Source organism: Phyllobates terribilis, unplaced genomic scaffold (genome assembly GCF_046119375.1).
Source record: "Phyllobates terribilis strain yellow unplaced genomic scaffold, ASM4611937v1 Scaffold_123__1_contigs__length_5148117, whole genome shotgun sequence".
Lineage (NCBI taxonomy): Eukaryota > Metazoa > Chordata > Amphibia > Anura > Dendrobatidae > Phyllobates > Phyllobates terribilis.
The window spans coordinates 1994440-2013571 of NW_027362883.1; the positions used below are offsets into that span (position 1 = coordinate 1994440).

The 19132-nt window shown below is 43.8% G+C and overlaps 10 non-coding genes across 10 annotated transcripts; all 10 read left to right on the forward strand.

The window, feature by feature from the left end:
• Window positions 1-1205: 1205 nt before the first annotated feature.
• Window positions 1206-1401, forward strand: LOC141202667 (U2 spliceosomal RNA). Its single transcript, XR_012273885.1, has one exon. It is a non-coding gene; the product is annotated as a U2 spliceosomal RNA (small nuclear RNA).
• Window positions 1402-2516: 1115 nt separating this feature from the next.
• LOC141202025 (U2 spliceosomal RNA) lies at window positions 2517-2707 on the forward strand. The gene has a single exon (XR_012273312.1). It is a non-coding gene; the product is annotated as a U2 spliceosomal RNA (small nuclear RNA).
• Window positions 2708-3822: 1115 nt separating this feature from the next.
• Window positions 3823-4013, forward strand: LOC141202283 (U2 spliceosomal RNA). The gene has a single exon (XR_012273562.1). It is a non-coding gene; the product is annotated as a U2 spliceosomal RNA (small nuclear RNA).
• A 1997-nt stretch (window positions 4014-6010) lies between these two features.
• LOC141202539 (U2 spliceosomal RNA) lies at window positions 6011-6194 on the forward strand. The gene has a single exon (XR_012273801.1). It is a non-coding gene; the product is annotated as a U2 spliceosomal RNA (small nuclear RNA).
• A 6155-nt stretch (window positions 6195-12349) lies between these two features.
• On the forward strand, window positions 12350-12548 carry LOC141202628 (U2 spliceosomal RNA). The gene has a single exon (XR_012273856.1). It is a non-coding gene; the product is annotated as a U2 spliceosomal RNA (small nuclear RNA).
• Window positions 12549-13663: 1115 nt separating this feature from the next.
• LOC141202026 (U2 spliceosomal RNA) lies at window positions 13664-13854 on the forward strand. Its single transcript, XR_012273313.1, has one exon. It is a non-coding gene; the product is annotated as a U2 spliceosomal RNA (small nuclear RNA).
• A 1115-nt stretch (window positions 13855-14969) lies between these two features.
• LOC141202028 (U2 spliceosomal RNA) lies at window positions 14970-15160 on the forward strand. The gene has a single exon (XR_012273315.1). It is a non-coding gene; the product is annotated as a U2 spliceosomal RNA (small nuclear RNA).
• Window positions 15161-16275: 1115 nt separating this feature from the next.
• Window positions 16276-16466, forward strand: LOC141202029 (U2 spliceosomal RNA). The gene has a single exon (XR_012273316.1). It is a non-coding gene; the product is annotated as a U2 spliceosomal RNA (small nuclear RNA).
• Window positions 16467-17575: 1109 nt separating this feature from the next.
• LOC141202030 (U2 spliceosomal RNA) lies at window positions 17576-17766 on the forward strand. The gene has a single exon (XR_012273317.1). It is a non-coding gene; the product is annotated as a U2 spliceosomal RNA (small nuclear RNA).
• A 1118-nt stretch (window positions 17767-18884) lies between these two features.
• Window positions 18885-19075, forward strand: LOC141202031 (U2 spliceosomal RNA). The gene has a single exon (XR_012273318.1). It is a non-coding gene; the product is annotated as a U2 spliceosomal RNA (small nuclear RNA).
• The last annotated feature ends 57 nt before the right edge of the window (window positions 19076-19132 follow it).

Here is a 19132-nt window from a genome sequence, read left to right on the forward strand (position 1 = left end):
GGTTCCAGAACATGCACGTGTGGAGACCGCTTTCCGGATTTTTGTCCGGAGAGACTGTCAGAAGGTTAAGGACTTTCGGTTTATTATGAAGGAGATCATCTTGGGTGTCGCAAAGGTGAAAAAAGAAGACATCGTGGCAGTTATGGATTATCCCCAAAAGGGTGTCTATGACGTGTTTTTTGAGTCTAGGAAGATTTTGGAGAACTATATGGATTCTTTTGATGAATTGAGACATGAGAAGTTTGTTGGAATTCGGTTTCAACGTCACGTATTTAGTAGTGAAAAGATGGTGACAGTGAAGATGTTTTCACCACTGGTTCCAGAAGAGGACATTGTCACGTTTTTGAGTGGTTTTGCCAAGTCTGTAGTATCAAAAGGTAAAGTAATGAATGAATTCGGAGTATGGACGGGAAAGTGGAAATTTTTTGTGGAATTTAACATGAACAAGGATAGGAGTTTTTCCTACCCGCCTCAAAGGTTTAAGCTTGGTAAAGTAAGTGGGAATTTATTCTTTAATGGGATGGATTCCTTTTGTTCAATTTGTGAGGTATATGGTCATAAACGTGAAGACTGTACTGCAGAAAAGTGTTGGAAGTGTAAAGCGGAAGGACATGTTTCTAAATCATGTCCAGTAGAAAGGAATAAGTGTAACCTGTGTATGGAAATTGGGCATAGGTTTAAGGAATGCCCAAAGAGAAAGAGTAATAAGGAGAAGATGGAAAGTGCAAAGGCGGAAAAGAAAGAAAAAAAGAAGACGGTAGAGGTTCAGAGGCAAACAGAAGAGGAGGAAGCTGATAAAGAAATGGACAAAGTTAAAAAAGGAATTGCGGAAATGAAGGGAAGTGGTGTGTGTTTTGAAGCTTTTTTTCCAAAGGTAATCGCAAGTGTGAAGGCAAATAAAGAGAGGTTTTTTGAAACCTATAAGGTGGGAAGGACATGGATAGATTATGTGAATACAAACTTTGAATCTTTCTCGCAAGAGAAAGGACTGTTGGAGTATCTAACATATTATGCGTTGAAGGGAGGAATGCAGTAATGTGTTTTGTTTCCTTCCTCTATATATTATGTGTCTGAGAGGAAATACTGGTTGTTGTTTTGTTTTTTTTGTATATGCATTAAATAATGTTTTTTTGTTTTAAAATGACACGATGATGGATTTGGTCCATCACCGTTTTCAGAAGTATGGAATCGAGATGGTACTTGTAATCTGAGTGTTATGGAAAAAAAAAAAAAAAAAAAAAAAAAAAATCTGTTCTTATCAGTTTAATATCTGATACGTCCCCTATCTGGGGACCATATATTAAATGGATTTTTAGAACAGGGAGATGGAAAAAGAGCTTGCTCTGTCCACTCCACGCATTGACCTGGTATTGCAGTATCTCCAGGACCGGTTCACCCCTTCTTTAATGCAGTTTCTAAAATCAGAAAGAATTGAATTCAATGTTTTTTGTTCATTTTGCTTGTTTGTCGGATTTTGGGATGGACTCTTTGGCTTTGCTTTTCTTCTCCTCATTGGATTTTTCATGTTCAAAGTTGCAGAAGCCAGATTACAAGCTCATTTTGGTTCAACTTCAGCAACTGTGCATTGCATTGCCATGTAATGTGATGCAATGCTATCTTTCTAGCTCTCCCTTTTTACTTCCTTTTGGATAAACAGACATATTAGGCAAGCATTTTGGAGCTTTCACCTAAATAACTACAGGTGGTGAGATAAGCTGCACAATATAATTGACCTTTCAGTATATTGTTGCACACACACCATCTATTTAGCAAATGCCCTTGTTATCAACAGCAGCCTTTTAAACTCACCTGAGCTAACAGGTATGTGCGCTGGTTACTCTGCTGCGCTTAAAATTTCTTTTTTGGTTTGCTACAATGCCTTTTCTGAAACGTTGTCTCCTTCTGCTGGAACACTGACTTCTTTCATTTAATGCCTGCAGACTATAAAAGAGAACCCAACCCAAAAAGTTTGGTTGATTAGTCTGTGGCATTCTGTTAAACTGTTGCTTATGGCGGTCTCTGTGAGCTTCTCAGCGACATTCAGCCAGCCAGGTATCCTGCCTGCAGTAGATGGAATGTGGCAATGGAACGCTGGCTGCGCGTGTCATAATAGGCTCTGAGCCTTTATATACCTGTGCACAGCAGCAGCCACCTTCAGTCTGCTGCTGGACAGCCAGCAGCAGCAGCAGCAGGAGAGGTATGTAATCAGGAGCCCTCCTGCTAAGGGTAGACAGCTGCTCGTTCCACCGCACCCCCCGCCTTAATTGGTTCTCCTCCCTTCCAACGGTGTTGAGGCGGGTGGGAACAGCAGGGGGTGAAGGTGCTGTGTTTAAAGAGGTGGAGTTATGCAGATCTAAAACGCGTGGATTGCAGCAGCAGCAAGCCGAAAAGTGCAGGCATGTAAGGGATCTAGAGGTTGACAACATGTCTTCTTAACGGGAGTCCAGGAGCTCATCTCCACAAATGGACTTTTCAGGATCCTTGGGTGGCTCCGTAGTTTGAAACCAATTCTGGTTATCGCTTCTCGGCCTTTTGGCTAAGATCAAGTGTAGTATCTGTTCTTATCAGTTTAATATCTGATACGTCCCCTATCTGGGGACCATATATTAAATGGATTTTTAGAACAGGGAGATGGAAAAAGAGCTTGCTCTGTCCACTCCACGCATTGACCTGGTATTGCAGTATCTCCAGGACCGGTGCACCCCTTCTTTAATGCAGTTTCTAAAATCAGAAAGAATTGAATTCAATGTTTTTTGTTCATTTTGCTTGTTTGTCGGATTTTGGGATGGACTCTTTGGCTTTGCTTTTCTTCTCCTCATTGGATTTTTCATGTTCAAAGTTGCAGAAGCCAGATTACAAGCTCATTTTGGTTCAACTTCAGCAACTGTGCATTACATTGCCATGTAATGTGATGCAATGCTATCTTTCTAGCTCTCCCTTTTTACTTCCTTTTGAATAAACAGACATATTAGGCAAGCATTTTGGAGCTTTCACCTAAATAACTACAGGTGGTGAGATAAGCTGCACAATATAATTGACCTTTCAGTATATTGTTGCACACACACCATCTATTTAGCAAATGCCCTTGTTATCAACAGCAGCCTTTTAAACTCACCTGAGCTAACAGGTATGTGCGCTGGTTACTCTGCTGCGCTTAAAATTTCTTTTTTGGTTTGCTACAATGCCTTTTCTGAAACGTTGTCTCCTTCTGCTGGAACACTGACTTCTTTCATTTAATGCCTGCAGACTATAAAAGAGAACCCAACCCAAAAAGTTTGGTTGATTAGTCTGTGGGATTCTGTTAAACTGTTGCTTATGGCGGTCTCTGTGAGCTTCTCAGCGACATTCAGCCAGCCAGGTATCCTGCCTGCAGTAGATGGAATGTGGCAATGGAACGCTGGCTGCGCGTGTCATAATAGGCTCTGAGCCTTTATATACCTGTGCACAGCAGCAGCCACCTTCAGTCTGCTGCTGGACAGCCAGCAGCAGCAGCAGCAGGAGAGGTATGTAATCAGGAGCCCTCCTGCTAAGGGTAGACAGCTGCTCGTTCCACCCCACCCCCCGCCTTAATTGGTTCTCCTCCCTTCCAAGGGTGTTGAGGCGGGTGGGAACAGCAGGGGGTGAAGGTGCTGTGTTTAAAGAGGTGGAGTTATGCAGATCTAAAACGCATGGATTGCAGCAGCAGCAAGCCGAAAAGTGCAGGCATGTAAGGGATCTAGAGGTTGACAACATGTCTTCTTAACGGGAGTCCAGGAGCTCATCTCCACAAATGGACATTTCAGGATCCTTGGGTGGCTCCGTAGTTTGAAACCAATTCTGGTTATCGCTTCTCGGCCTTTTGGCTAAGATCAAGTGTAGTATCTGTTCTTATCAGTTTAATATCTGATACGTCCCCTATCTGGGGACCATATATTAAATGGATTTTTAGAACAGGGAGATGGAAAAAGAGCTTGCTCTGTCCACTCCACGCATTGACCTGGTATTGCAGTATCTCCAGGACCGGTGTACCCCTTCTTTAATGCAGTTTCTAAAATCAGAAAGAATTGAATTCAATGTTTTTTGTTCATTTTGCTTGTTTGTCGGATTTTGGGATAGACTCCTTGGCTTTGCTTTTCTTCTCCTCATTGGATTTTTCATGTTCAAAGTTGCAGAAGCCAGATTACAAGCTCATTTTGGTTCAACTTCAGCAACTGTGCATTGCATTGCCATGTAATGTGATGCAATGCTATCTTTCTAGCTCTCCCTTTTTACTTCCTTTTGGATAAACAGACATATTAGGCAAGCATTTTGGAGCTTTCACCTAAATAACTACAGGTGGTGAGATAAGCTGCACAATATAATTGACCTTTCAGTATATTGTTGCACACACACCATCTATTTAGCAAATGCCCTTGTTATCAACAGCAGCCTTTTAAACTCACCTGAGCTAACAGGTATGTGCGCTGGTTACTCTGCTGCGCTTAAAATTTCTTTTTTGGTTTGCTACAATGCCTTTTCTGAAACGTTGTCTCCTTCTGCTGGAACACTGACTTCTTTCATTTAATGCCTGCAGACTATAAAAGAGAACCCAACCCAAAAAGTTTGGTTGATTAGTCTGTGGCATTCTGTTAAACTGTTGCTTATGGCGGTCTCTGTGAGCTTCTCAGCGACATTCAGCCAGCCAGGTATCCTGCCTGCAGTAGATGGAATGTGGCAATGGAACGCTGGCTGCGCGTGTCATAATAGGCTCTGAGCCTTTATATACCTGTGCACAGCAGCAGCCACCTTCAGTCTGCTGCTGGACAGCCAGCAGCAGCAGCAGCAGGAGAGGTATGTAATCAGGAGCCCTCCTGCTAAGGGTAGACAGCTGCTCGTTCCACCCCACCCCCCGCCTTAATTGGTTCTCCTCCCTTCCAACGGTGTTGAGGCGGGTGGGAACAGCAGGGGGTGAAGGTGCTGTGTTTAAAGAGGTGGAGTTATGCAGATCTAAAACGCGTGGATTGCAGCAGCAGCAAGCCGAAAAGTGCAGGCATGTAAGGGATCTAGAGGTTGACAACATGTCTTCTTAACGGGAGTCCAGGAGCTCATCTCCACAAATGGACTTTTCAGGATCCTTGGGTGGCTCCGTAGTTTGAAACCAATTCTGGTTATCGCTTCTCGGCCTTTTGGCTAAGATCAGGTGTAGTATCTTTCGAAAAGGCGGTTTTGGATGTTGGCCGCCCTAGTAGATTGATACATTATGCACACTGGGGTTTAGGCGCTTGTTAGTATGCCAGGTGGCTAATATAGTCATCTGGTGGAAAGCATGGCCCCCCAGGATCGACGCCATTGGGCCGGGGAAGATCGAAAGCCCGAAGTGTGAAGTGCCCCAGGAGTGGTGACCCTGGGGTGCCTTAACTCACTGGGATTGGGAACCCCACTTGAGTTTATGGCACATTTGCACAAGCACTTCAAATTTTCTTTCTTCGCACACACCCTTATTCCGGGCCTTCTGGCCTTAGGATGGGGAATTTTTCAATTCCCGGTCGAAGGTCCGGGCAGTATTATACTGTGAAACCTTCACTATTTATTTAATTTCTTTGTCACTGTGTGTCCACTTATTCACGTGTGTCACGTCCTACTAGGACTTTGTCTGGATGCGGTTCCCTTACGGGTTCCTCTCTTGGCAGGTCTAGGGGGGGAGTGTGTGGCCATCAGGTTCCGCTCCCCCCTGAACCCCCCCTGGCTCTCCTCTTTTGGGAGGAGAGCTTTGTTGGCTCCCCTCTTCCGGGAGGGGAGCACAGTCTTTGGCTCCCAGTGCCTTGCTCGGGTGAGAACTCGGGCAGGTGCTGGGGGTAAGATTGGGTCGCCTCTGGCTTCGGCTGGAGGTGGCTTTTTGTCCCTGTTCCTCGCTGTGGCCTTTTGGCTCGGAGGGACGGGGAATGGTTTGGGGGACCCTTCTCCTTTTGGAGAGGGTTTCAAGAAGACCAGCATCCTAGTGCACTTTTTTTGTGGCACTTGTCACTTTTTTAAGCGCACTCGGGTTTTGTACACGAATTCGGGCTTTCGATAAAAAAAAAAAATCTGTTCTTATCAGTTTAATATCTGATACGTCCCCTATCTGGGGACCATATATTAAATGGATTTTTAGAACAGGGAGATGGAAAAAGAGCTTGCTCTGTCCACTCCACGCATTGACCTGGTATTGCAGTATCTCCAGGACCGGTGCACCCCTTCTTTAATGCAGTTTCTAAAATCAGAAAGAATTGAATTCAATGTTTTTTGTTCATTTTGCTTGTTTGTCGGATTTTGGGATGGACTCTTTGGCTTTGCTTTTCTTCTCCTCATTGGATTTTTCATGTTCAAAGTTGCAGAAGCCAGATTACAAGCTCATTTTGGTTCAACTTCAGCAACTGTGCATTGCATTGCCATGTAATGTGATGCAATGCTATCTTTCTAGCTCTCCCTTTTTACTTCCTTTTGGATAAACAGACATATTAGGCAAGCATTTTGGAGCTTTCACCTAAATAACTACAGGTGGTGAGATAAGCTGCACAATATAATTGACCTTTCAGTATATTGTTGCACACACACCATCTATTTAGAAAATGCCCTTGTTATCAACAGCAGCCTTTTAAACTCACCTGAGCTAACAGGTATGTGCGCTGGTTACTCTGCTGCGCTTAAAATTTCTTTTTTGGTTTGCTACAATGCCTTTTCTGAAACGTTGTCTCCTTCTGCTGGAACACTGACTTCTTTCATTTAATGCCTGCAGACTATAAAAGAGAACCCAACCCAAAAAGTTTGGTTGATTAGTCTGTGGCATTCTGTTAAACTGTTGCTTATGGCGGTCTCTGTGAGCTTCTCAGCGACATTCAGCCAGCCAGGTATCCTGCCTGCAGTAGATGGAATGTGGCAATGGAACGCTGGCTGCGCATGTCATAATAGGCTCTGAGCCTTTATATACCTGTGCACAGCAGCAGCCACCTTCAGTCTGCTGCTGGACAGCCAGCAGCAGCAGCAGCAGGAGAGGTATGTAATCAGGAGCCCTCCTGCTAAGGGTAGACAGCTGCTCGTTCCACCCCACCCCCCGCCTTAATTGGTTCTCCTCCCTTCCAACGGTGTTGAGGTGGGTGGGAACAGCAGGGGGTGAAGGTGCTGTGTTTAAAGAGGTGGAGTTATGCAGATCTAAAACGCGTGGATTGCAGCAGCAGCAAGCCGAAAAGTGCAGGCATGTAAGGGATCTAGAGGTTGACAACATGTCTTCTTAACGGGAGTCCAGGAGCTCATCTCCACAAATGGACTTTTCAGGATCCTTGGGTGGCTCCGTAGTTTGAAACCAATTCTGGTTATCGCTTCTCGGCCTTTTGGCTAAGATCGTATGACTGTACCTTGATTGGTGCGAGTCTCCTGGAGGAATCCGGACCCTTTTGTGGAGGATTTTCTGCTTTTTCCTGTGGTATTCCATACCGACAGAATCCAAGATGTCTTTTGTGAAGAACACCATCCGTTTGTCCGTGGATCCATCTGACCAGAACAAGAACAACGTGGTTTTCATTGTCCAAGACATCGTTGAAGGCAAAGCTGGAGCAAGACGTTCTGAGATCTTCAGTGTCAACGAATTTTCACGTCAAGGTAATTATGACGTTACCTTTATGGACCAGAATGTTTGCCTTAATGTCTTTGAATGGCTCCGTGGTCACTCTAGTGACCCCTGCTTGGAAGGAGTTAGATGGGAACCTTTGTTTGGTCTGCAAGAAAAGGAGGTGATTGTGACTGTCTATAACCCTTTTACAGACCCTGAGCTGCTGGAGTGCTTCCTCTCTCGCTACTGTGAATATGTGCGGAAGGGAGTGAAGCAAGTCAATTGTCTAGGAATCTTTAACTGCCAGTATAAATTCCGTGTGAAATTGAAAAGGGATCCTGACAGTGTGGGGGGCTTTAGACACCCTCCATCAAATTTTTCCGTTGCAGGCCATAGAGGTTTCCTCTTTTACCCAGGCCAGCCCATGTTTTGCCGTAGATGCTTTTCTTTCGGACATACCATGGTAACATGCCTTAAAGGGCAGTGTTGCCGAAATTGCAGAAAGGAGGGGCATATGGCCAACCAGTGTCCAGAGGCCAAGTCCTGTGATGTCTGTGGGAGTAGTGATCACATGTATAAGGACTGTCCTATGAGTGCACCTAGACGTTCTGATAAAGAACAGAAGGAGGAGGAGCTGGAGAGGAGGCAGATGGCAAGCGCACTGAAAGTGCTGGAAAGATTGGAGAGGGAGGAGAGAGAGGGAAGGAGGCGGGAAACTGGTAGAGCCTCTCCCTCTACGGCGCCAGAGGAGGTGTCCCTGAGACCATGTTCTTCTTCTGCTGAAGAAATGAGGAAGAAGCGGAGGGAAGAAAAGGAGTTCTGGAGGGAAGTGGCAAAGGTGGAGAAAAAGGCAGTGTCTGCGAGAATATCTAGGAAAGTGGTGGAAGCAGAGCTGCCTGAGATGATGACTTTTGGAGAGGCAATGGACGCAACAGGATGTGAAGTGCAAATCTCGGAACCCGACAGTCCTGAACACCCTTCGGGTCCTGAAAACATTGAAGATTTTTCTTCGGAGGATGATAGGGGTGCAAAGAAGAGTCGTAGGGAGGATGGTGGGGGCAGTGATGATGCAGATTTTAGTGAGCCTCAGAGGAAGATCAGAACTGCCAGAATGAGGAGTGTGGCTGGTGAAGCCAGCGGGTCGGAAACCAGCTGTTCTGTTCTGATGGCGGAGGAGGATAGTGGTGGTGCTGGATAGTGTCACCATATAATATTGTAAATGTTTTTTCTTTTTGTCCTCTTGTGAGCTTTGGTTTAGGCCAAAGGCTATTTCTTTGTGTAATTGGTGAAGGAGTAGAAGTATTATGGGATTTACCATAGTGTCCCAAAACGTAAGAGTGTTTAAAAGTAAAGTAAGAAGAGCTGCTATTTTTGAGTTTTTAGCTATGCAAAATGCATCTATTTTTTGTTTACAAGAATGTGGGGTAGTGGATGGTGTGAAAGGGGATGAATGGTCTTATGGAGCGTCTGTGTGGTCGGGGAGTGCATGTAATAAGAATGATGGTGTGGGTATTTTGGTTAAAGGAAGGGAGGTTGTTTTGAGTGATTATTTGGTTATTGAGGTGGGGAGATGTATCCTTGCTAATTTTGTATACAAGAATGTAAAGTTTTGTGTTATTAATGTTTATGCGCCAGTTGAAAAAAATGAGCGCAAAAATTTATTTGAAAAAATTAAGCTTTTTGTTCCAGGAAGAATACCTGTGGTAATTGTGGGTGATATGAACTGTGATGTGGGGAGAGTGAATGTGGATGTGTCTGGGAAAGCATTATTGGAGTTAGTGAATGATTTTGGGTTGTGTGATATGCAGCGCGTGTGTAACATGAATCCTTTGTTGAACACTTTCTTTTCTGAGAGTGGTAGGGTACAATCCAGATTGGATTATTGTTTTATTTCTAAAAATATGGTTTCTGTTAATTATAGGCAGGAAAACGTTCTTTTTTCAGATCATGTGTGTATGTTGTGTGAGTTGGATATAAAAGTTGATGGAGTGTTTGGGAGAGGATTGTGGAAGTTAAATGTTAAACTGTTAGAGAATGAAGATGTGAGAAAGGAGTATGAAAGGCGGTATGAAGAATGGTGTAAGCATAAAAATGAGTTTGGGAATGTTTGTGAGTGGTGGGACTGGGTGAAGAAACAAACAAAAATGTTCTTTAAAAATTTAGGATACAAGTATGCAGCAATTAAAAGAGAGAGTTTTGTTAAACTGAACGCGCGGTTGAGCGTTTTGTATAAGTTAAGGGAAGGAGGAGTTGAGGTGGAGGAGGATATTTTAGAGGTAAAAAAGGAGATTAGTGAGTTTTTGTTGGAGAGAGGGAGAAGCATAGTGTTTAGGGCAAAGATTGATAAGATGGAGCAGGATGAGAAATGTTCTCGGTTTTTCTTTAAAAAAGTTTTTGGAAAGAAACAGAGTATGAGCGTGGTGTATGGAGCAGATGGAAGTGAGGTGAGTGGAGAGGATATGTGTGAAGAGGTGGCTAAGTTTTATGAGGATCTGTATGCAGTGAAACAGAGGGATGAATGTTTGGAGAATGATGTTTTGAGTGTGTTAGAGAGTAAGTTGAGTGAAGCAGAAAGAGAGAGAGTGATGGGTGAGGTGACTGGTGATGAGGTATGGAAGGTTATGTGTAGTATGGCTTTGAATAAGACGCCGGGGGAGGATGGCCTCCCAGTAGAATTTTATCGTGTGATGTGGGGTGTGATTGGTAAGGACTTTGTGGATGTATGTAAGTATATGTGGGGAAACATGGAGGTGACTGAGAGTATGCGTGCAGGTTTGATTGTGTTAATTCCTAAGAAAGGGGATTTGAAAAGTCTGAGGAATTGGAGGCCAATAACGTTACTTAATTGTGATTATAAAATCTATGCAAAACTTATGGCTAATAGGATGCGTGATGTGATAGAGAGTGTGATTGGGGATGAGCAGTGTTGTGCGGTACCTGGGAGGCGGATTCATGAGTGTGTGTGTATGTTAAGAGATTGTCTATGGGATTGCATGGGTCGTAAGAAGAGTGTATTTTTGTTAAGTTTGGATTTTGAAAAGGCTTATGATAGGTTGTCGCATGGTTTTTTGTTCAGAGTGTTGTTAAAAATGGGTTTTCCGGCTGATTTTGTTGGGCGAGTGAGAAGTTTGTATGCGGGTGTTTATAGCTGTGTTTTAATGAATGGGTATGTGGGTAGGAAAGTGAATGTGTTTTCGGGTGTGCGACAGGGGTGTCCTTTGTCCCCTGTAGCATTTATTTGTGCAATTGAGCCATTGTTCTGTATGCTGAGGAAAGATAAGGTAATTCGTGGTGTGCAAGTGCCGGGAGGTGGAGGAAAAGAATGGAAGGTGAGTGGTTATATGGATGACGTGTGTGTATTATGTGATTCTGAATGTTCGGTGAGGCGGGTGAAGTTGTTAGTGTCTATTTTTTGTGGTGCATCTGCGTTTAAAGTGAATTGGGAAAAGAGTGAGTGTAAGGGTTTTGGAGGCGGAAGTTTAAGTAGGGATGTAGGTGTGAATGTAGTGAATGGACCTATTAAAGTTTTGGGTGTGAAGTTTTCAGAGAGTTTGGATGGGAAAGAAAGTTGGGATGATGCGAAAGGAAAAGTTGAGCAGAAGTTGAATTTTTGGAAATTGAGGAGTTTATCCTTTTTTGGGAAGATTTTAATTGTTAAGAGTGTGGTGTTGCCAATATTTTTATATATTGCGGTAGTATTTCCACCAGGATATATGTGTATGAGAAGCTTGAATAGAATTTTATTTGTTTTTTTGTGGAACTCGAAAATGGAGAGAGCTAGGAGAGAAATTTTGGTTAAAAGAGTGGAAAAAGGTGGTTTGGGTTTTCCGAATTTGGACGTGTTTTTTGGTGTGAATATCGTTGTGTTTGTTTTGAAAGTGATTAGGGCGGATGGAAAGTTTTCATCTATGTGTAGGTATTTATTTGGAGCGTATTTGTTTCGTTTAAAGTGGCAAGAAAGGGATTTGCGATGTCCGATTGCTTTTGAGGTGCCTGTATGGTATGTGTGGGTTTATAAGTTTTTGGTGAGGTATGAACTGTGTGATGCAGATGTGAGATTGCTGGAGAATAAGAAGGCTGTGTATAGGATGATTGAATGTAGAGAGGTAGAATGTGGAATAAATATGGTTAGGGGTGGTGATGTGCAGAAGGTTTGGAAGAAAGTGCGGATGAGTGGTATGACCAACAAACAGAGTGAAGTTGTGTGGCAGTCTTTACATGGAGTATTACCTGTGAGAGAGTTTCAGAGGAATAGAGGTTTGGTGAGGAGTGAAATGTGTCCAAGAAATGGCTGTGGTGGAAGGGAAAGTGTGTTGCATGTTTTTTGGAATTGCCAGTATGCTAGAGATGTGATTGGGAGAATGGGGCCTTTGTGTAAAGAATTGTGTGGTGTGAATTTGTTGTCTTTTGAGTTGTTTATGTTTGGTTTGGGAATATGTGATGGGACGAAGGAAAGAGTCTTGTGGTTGATGCTTGCATGTATAAAGGAAGTGTTATGGGATGTGAGGAATGTGTATGTGTTTAAAAGGAAGGAAATTGCTGTAAAGGATAGTGTGAAGGTGATTTTGGGGAAGATGTATGTGTGTTTCCTATGGGACAAAAAGAGGAGAGGGGAAGTGGATGCGGAGGGAATATGGAAAGTTAAAAAGTGGAGATATATTGTTAGTACCTCTTGATTTTTGTTATTGTTGTTTTGAAATATGAAATAAATATTTCCGATGATGATGGGGACAGCAAATTGCGTATTGGATTTGACGCAGCTGTTTTGATGGAATTTTCCTTTGTCTGGTTTCCATAGACTGTGGAATTTCCTCGTCTGAGGAGAAAAAAAAAAAAAAAAAAAAAAAAAAAATCTGTTCTTATCAGTTTAATATCTGATACGTCCCCTATCTGGGGACCATATATTAAATGGATTTTTAGAACAGGGAGATGGAAAAAGAGCTTGCTCTGTCCACTCCACGCATTGACCTGGTATTGCAGTATCTCCAGGACCGGTGCACCCCTTCTTTAATGCAGTTTCTAAAATCAGAAAGAATTGAATTCAATGTTTTTTGTTCATTTTGCTTGTTTGTCGGATTTTGGGATGGACTCTTTGGCTTTGCTTTTCTTCTCCTCATTGGATTTTTCATGTTCAAAGTTGCAGAAGCCAGATTACAAGCTCATTTTGGTTCAACTTCAGCAACTGTGCATTGCATTGCCATGTAATGTGATGCAATGCTATCTTTCTAGCTCTCCCTTTTTACTTCCTTTTGGATAAACAGACATATTAGGCAAGCATTTTGGAGCTTTCACCTAAATAACTACAGGTGGTGAGATAAGCTGCACAATATAATTGACCTTTCAGTATATTGTTGCACACACACCATCTATTTAGCAAATGCCCTTGTTATCAACAGCAGCCTTTTAAACTCACCTGAGCTAACAGGTATGTGCGCTGGTTACTCTGCTGCGCTTAAAATTTCTTTTTTGGTTTGCTACAATGCCTTTTCTGAAACGTTGTCTCCTTCTGCTGGAACACTGACTTCTTTCATTTAATGCCTGCAGACTATAAAAGAGAACCCAACCCAAAAAGTTTGGTTGATTAGTCTGTGGCATTCTGTTAAACTGTTGCTTATGGCGATCTCTGTGAGCTTCTCAGCGACATTCAGCCAGCCAGGTATCCTGCCTGCAGTAGATGGAATGTGGCAATGGAACGCTGGCTGCGCGTGTCATAATAGGCTCTGAGCCTTTATATACCTGTGCACAGCAGCAGCCACCTTCAGTCTGCTGCTGGACAGCCAGCAGCAGCAGCAGCAGGAGAGGTATGTAATCAGGAGCCCTCCTGCTAAGGGTAGACAGCTGCTCGTTCCACCCCACCCCCCGCCTTAATTGGTTCTCCTCCCTTCCAACGGTGTTGAGGCGGGTGGGAACAGCAGGGGGTGAAGGTGCTGTGTTTAAAGAGGTGGAGTTATGCAGATCTAAAACGCGTGGATTGCAGCAGCAGCAAGCCGAAAAGTGCAGGCATGTAAGGGATCTAGAGGTTGACAACATGTCTTCTTAACGGGAGTCCAGGCGCTCATCTCCACAAATGGACTTTTCAGGATCCTTGGGTGGCTCCGTAGTTTGAAACCAATTCTGGTTATCGCTTCTCGGCCTTTTGGCTAAGATCAAGTGTAGTATCTGTTCTTATCAGTTTAATATCTGATACGTCCCCTATCTGGGGACCATATATTAAATGGATTTTTAGAACAGGGAGATGGAAAAAGAGCTTGCTCTGTCCACTCCACGCATTGACCTGGTATTGCAGTATCTCCAGGACCGGTGCACCCCTTCTTTAATGCAGTTTCTAAAATCAGAAAGAATTGAATTCAATGTTTTTTGTTCATTTTGCTTGTTTGTCGGATTTTGGGATGGACTCTTTGGCTTTGCTTTTCTTCTCCTCATTGGATTTTTCATGTTCAAAGTTGCAGAAGCCAGATTACAAGCTCATTTTGGTTCAACTTCAGCAACTGTGCATTGCATTGCCATGTAATGTGATGCAATGCTATCTTTCTAGCTCTCCCTTTTTACTTCCTTTTGGATAAACAGACATATTAGGCAAGCATTTTGGAGCTTTCACCTAAATAACTACAGGTGGTGAGATAAGCTGCACAATATAATTGACCTTTCAGTATATTGTTGCACACACACCATCTATTTAGCAAATGCCCTTGTTATCAACAGCAGCCTTTTAAACTCACCTGAGCTAACAGGTATGTGCGCTGGTTACTCTGCTGCGCTTAAAATTTCTTTTTTGGTTTGCTACAATGCCTTTTCTGAAACGTTGTCTCCTTCTGCTGGAACACTGACTTCTTTCATTTAATGCCTGCAGACTATAAAAGAGAACCCAACCCAAAAAGTTTGGTTGATTAGTCTGTGGCATTCTGTTAAACTGTTGCTTATGGCGGTCTCTGTGAGCTTCTCAGCGACATTCAGCCAGCCAGGTATCCTGCCTGCAGTAGATGGAATGTGGCAATGGAACGCTGGCTGTGCGTGTCATAATAGGCTCTGAGCCTTTATATACCTGTGCACAGCAGCAGCCACCTTCAGTCTGCTGCTGGACAGCCAGCAGCAGCAGCAGCAGGAGAGGTATGTAATCAGGAGCCCTCCTGCTAAGGGTAGACAGCTGCTCGTTCCACCCCACCCCCCGCCTTAATTGGTTCTCCTCCCTTCCAACGGTGTTGAGGCGGGTGGGAACAGCAGGGGGTGAAGGTGCTGTGTTTAAAGAGGTGGAGTTATGCAGATCTAAAACGCGTGGATTGCAGCAGCAGCAAGCCGAAAAGTGCAGGCATGTAAGGGATCTAGAGGTTGACAACATGTCTTCTTAACGGGAGTCCAGGAGCTCATCTCCACAAATGGACTTTTCAGGATCCTTGGGTGGCTCCGTAGTTTGAAACCAATTCTGGTTATCGCTTCTCGGCCTTTTGGCTAAGATCAAGTGTAGTATCTGTTCTTATCAGTTTAATATCTGATACGTCCCCTATCTGGGGACCATATATTAAATGGATTTTTAGAACAGGGAGATGGAAAAAGAGCTTGCTCTGTCCACTCCACGCATTGACCTGGTATTGCAGTATCTCCAGGACCGGTGCACCCCTTCTTTAATGCAGTTTCTAAAATCAGAAAGAATTGAATTCAATGTTTTTTGTTCATTTTGCTTGTTTGTCGGATTTTGGGATGGACTCTTTGGCTTTGCTTTTCTTCTCCTCATTGGATTTTTCATGTTCAAAGTTGCAGAAGCCAGATTACAAGCTCATTTTGGTTCAACTTCAGCAACTGTGCATTGCATTGCCATGTAATGTGATGCAATGCTATCTTTCTAGCTCTCCCTTTTTACTTCCTTTTGGATAAACAGACATATTAGGCAAGCATTTTGGAGCTTTCACCTAAATAACTACAGGTGGTGAGATAAGCTGCACAATATAATTGACCTTTCAGTATATTGTTGCACACACACCATCTATTTAGCAAATGCCCTTGTTATCAACAGCAGCCTTTTAAACTCACCTGAGCTAACAGGTATGTGCGCTGGTTACTCTGCTGCGCTTAAAATTTCTTTTTTGGTTTGCTACAATGCCTTTTCTGAAACGTTGTCTCCTTCTGCTGGAACACTGACTTCTTTCATTTAATGCCTGCAGACTATAAAAGAGAACCCAACCCAAAAAGTTTGGTTGATTAGTCTGTGGCATTCTGTTAAACTGTTGCTTATGGCGGTCTCTGTGAGCTTCTCAGCGACATTCAGCCAGCCAGGTATCCTGCCTGCAGTAGATGGAATGTGGCAATGGAACGCTGGCTGCGCGTGTCATAATAGGCTCTGAGCCTTTATATACCTGTGCACAGCAGCAGCCACCTTCAGTCTGCTGCTGGACAGCCAGCAGCAGCAGCAGCAGGAGAGGTATGTAATCAGGAGCCCTCCTGCTAAGGGTAGACAGCTGCTCGTTCCACCCCACCCCCCGCCTTAATTGGTTCTCCTCCCTTCCAACGGTGTTGAGGCGGGTGGGAACAGCAGGGGGTGAAGGTGCTGTGTTTAAAGAGGTGGAGTTATGCAGATCTAAAACGCGTGGATTGCAGCAGCAGCAAGCCGAAAAGTGCAGGCATGTAAGGGATCTAGAGGTTGACAACATGTCTTCTTAACGGGAGTCCAGGAGCTCATCTCCACAAATGGACTTTTCAGGATCCTTGGGTGGCTCCGTAGTTTGAAACCAATTCTGGTTATCGCTTCTCGGCCTTTTGGCTAAGATCAAGTGTAGTATCTGTTCTTATCAGTTTAATATCTGATACGTCCCCTATCTGGGGACCATATATTAAATGGATTTTTAGAACAGGGAGATGGAAAAAGAGCTTGCTCTGTCCACTCCACGCATTGACCTGGTATTGCAGTATCTCCAGGACCGGTGCACCCCTTCTTTAATGCAGTTTCTAAAATCAGAAAGAATTGAATTCAATGTTTTTTGTTCATTTTGCTTGTTTGTTGGATTTTGGGATGGACTCTTTGGCTTTGCTTTTCTTCTCCTCATTGGATTTTTCATGTTCAAAGTTGCAGAAGCCAGATTACAAGCTCATTTTGGTTCAACTTCAGCAACTGTGCATTGCATTGCCATGTAATGTGATGCAATGCTATCTTTCTAGCTCTCCCTTTTTACTTCCTTTTGGATAAACAGACATATTAGGCAAGCATTTTGGAGCTTTCACCTAAATAACTACAGGTGGTGAGATAAGCTGCACAATATAATTGACCTTTCAGTATATTGTTGCACACACACCATCTATTTAGCAAATGCCCTTGTTATCAACAGCAGCCTTTTAAACTCACCTGAGCTAACAGGTATGTGCGCTGGTTACTCTGCTGCGCTTAAAATTTCTTTTTTGGTTTGCTACAATGCCTTTTCTGAAACGTTGTCTCCTTCTGCTGGAACACTGACTTCTTTCATTTAATGCCTGCAGACTATAAAAGAGAACCCAACCCAAAAAGTTTGGTTGATTAGTCTGTGGCATTCTGTTAAACTGTTGCTTATGGCGGTCTCTGTGAGCTTCTCAGCGACATTCAGCCAGCCAGGTATCCTGCCTGCAGTAGATGGAATGTGGCAATGGAACGCTGGCTGCGCGTGTCATAATAGGCTCTGAGCCTTTATATACCTGTGCACAGCAGCAGCCACCTTCAGTCTGCTGCTGGACAGCCAGCAGCAGCAGGAGAGGTATGTAATCAGGAGCCCTCCTGCTAAGGGTAGACAGCTGCTCGTTCCACCCCACCCCCCGCCTTAATTGGTTCTCCTCCCTTCCAACGGTGTTGAGGCGGGTGGGAACAGCAGGGGGTGAAGGTGCTGTGTTTAAAGAGGTGGAGTTATGCAGATCTAAAACGCGTGGATTGCAGCAGCAGCAAGCCGAAAAGTGCAGGCATGTAAGGGATCTAGAGGTTGACAACATGTCTTCTTAATGGGAGTCCAGGAGCTCATCTCCACAAATGGACTTTTCAGGATCCTTGGGTGGCTCCGTAGTTTGAAACCAATTCTGGTTATCGCTTCTCGGCCTTTTGGCTAAGATCAAGTGTAGTATCTGTTCTTATCAGTTTAATATCTGATACGTCCCCTATCTGGGGACCATATATTAAATGGATTTTTAGAACAGGGAGATGGAAAAAGAGCTTGCTCTGTCCACTCCACGCATTGACCTGGTATTGCAGTATCTCCAGGACCGGTGCACCCCTTCTTTAATGCAGTTTCTAAAATCAGAAAGAATTGAATTCAATGTTTTTTGTTCATTTTGCTTGTTTGTCGGATTTTGGGATGGACTCTTTGGCTTTGCTTTTCTTCTCCTCATTGGATTTTTCATGTTCAAAGTTGCAGAAGCCAGATTACAAGCTCATTTTGGTTCAACTTCAGCAACTGTGCATTGCATTGCCATGTAATGTGATGCAATGCTATCTTTCTAGCTCTCCCTTTTTACTTCCTTTTGGATAAACAGACATATTAGGCAAGCATTTTGGAGCTTTCACCTAAATAACTACAGGTGGTGAGATAAGCTGCACAATATAATTGACCTTTCAGTATATTGTTGCACACACACCATCTATTTAGCAAATGCCCTTGTTATCAACAGCAGCCTTTTAAACTCACCTGAGCTAACAGGTATGTGCGCTGGTTACTCTGCTGCGCTTAAAATTTCTTTTTTGGTTTGCTACAATGCCTTTTCTGAAACGTTGTCTCCTTCTGCTGGAACACTGACTTCTTTCATTTAATGCCTGCAGACTATAAAAGAGAACCCAACCCAAAAAGTTTGGTTGATTAGTCTGTGGCATTCTGTTAAACTGTTGCTTATGGCGGTCTCTGTGAGCTTCTCAGCGACATTCAGCCAGCCAGGTATCCTGCCTGCAGTAGATGGAATGTGGCAATGGAACGCTGGCTGCGCGTGTCATAATAGGCTCTGAGCCTTTATATACCTGTGCACAGCAGCAGCCACCTTCAGTCTGCTGCTGGACAGCCAGCAGCAGCAGCAGCAGCAGGAGAGGTATGTAATCAGGAGCCCTCCTGCTAAGGGTAGACAGCTGCTCGTTCCACCCCACCCCCCGCCTTAATTGGTTCTCCTCCCTTCCAACGGTGTTGAGGCGGGTGGGAACAGCAGGGGGTGAAGGTGCTGTGTTTAAAGAGGTGGAGTTATGCAGATCTAAAACGCGTGGATTGCAGCAGCAGCAAGCCGAAAAGTGCAGGCATGTAAGGGATCTAGAGGTTGACAACATGTCTTCTTAACGGGAGTCCAGGAGCTCATCTCCACAAATGGACTTTTCAGGATCCTTGGGTGGCTCCGTAGTTTGAAACCAATTCTGGTTATCGCTTCTCGGCCTTTTGGCTAAGATCAAGTGTAGTATCTGTTCTTATCAGTTTAATATCTGATACGTCCCCTATCTGGGGACCATATATTAAATGGATTTTTAGAACAGGGAGATGGAAAAAGAGCTTGCTCTGTCCACTCCACGCATTGACCTGGTATTGCAGTATCTCCAGGACCGGTGCACCCCTTCTTTAATGCAGTTTCTAAAATCAGAAAGAATTGAATTCAATGTTTTTTGTTCATTTT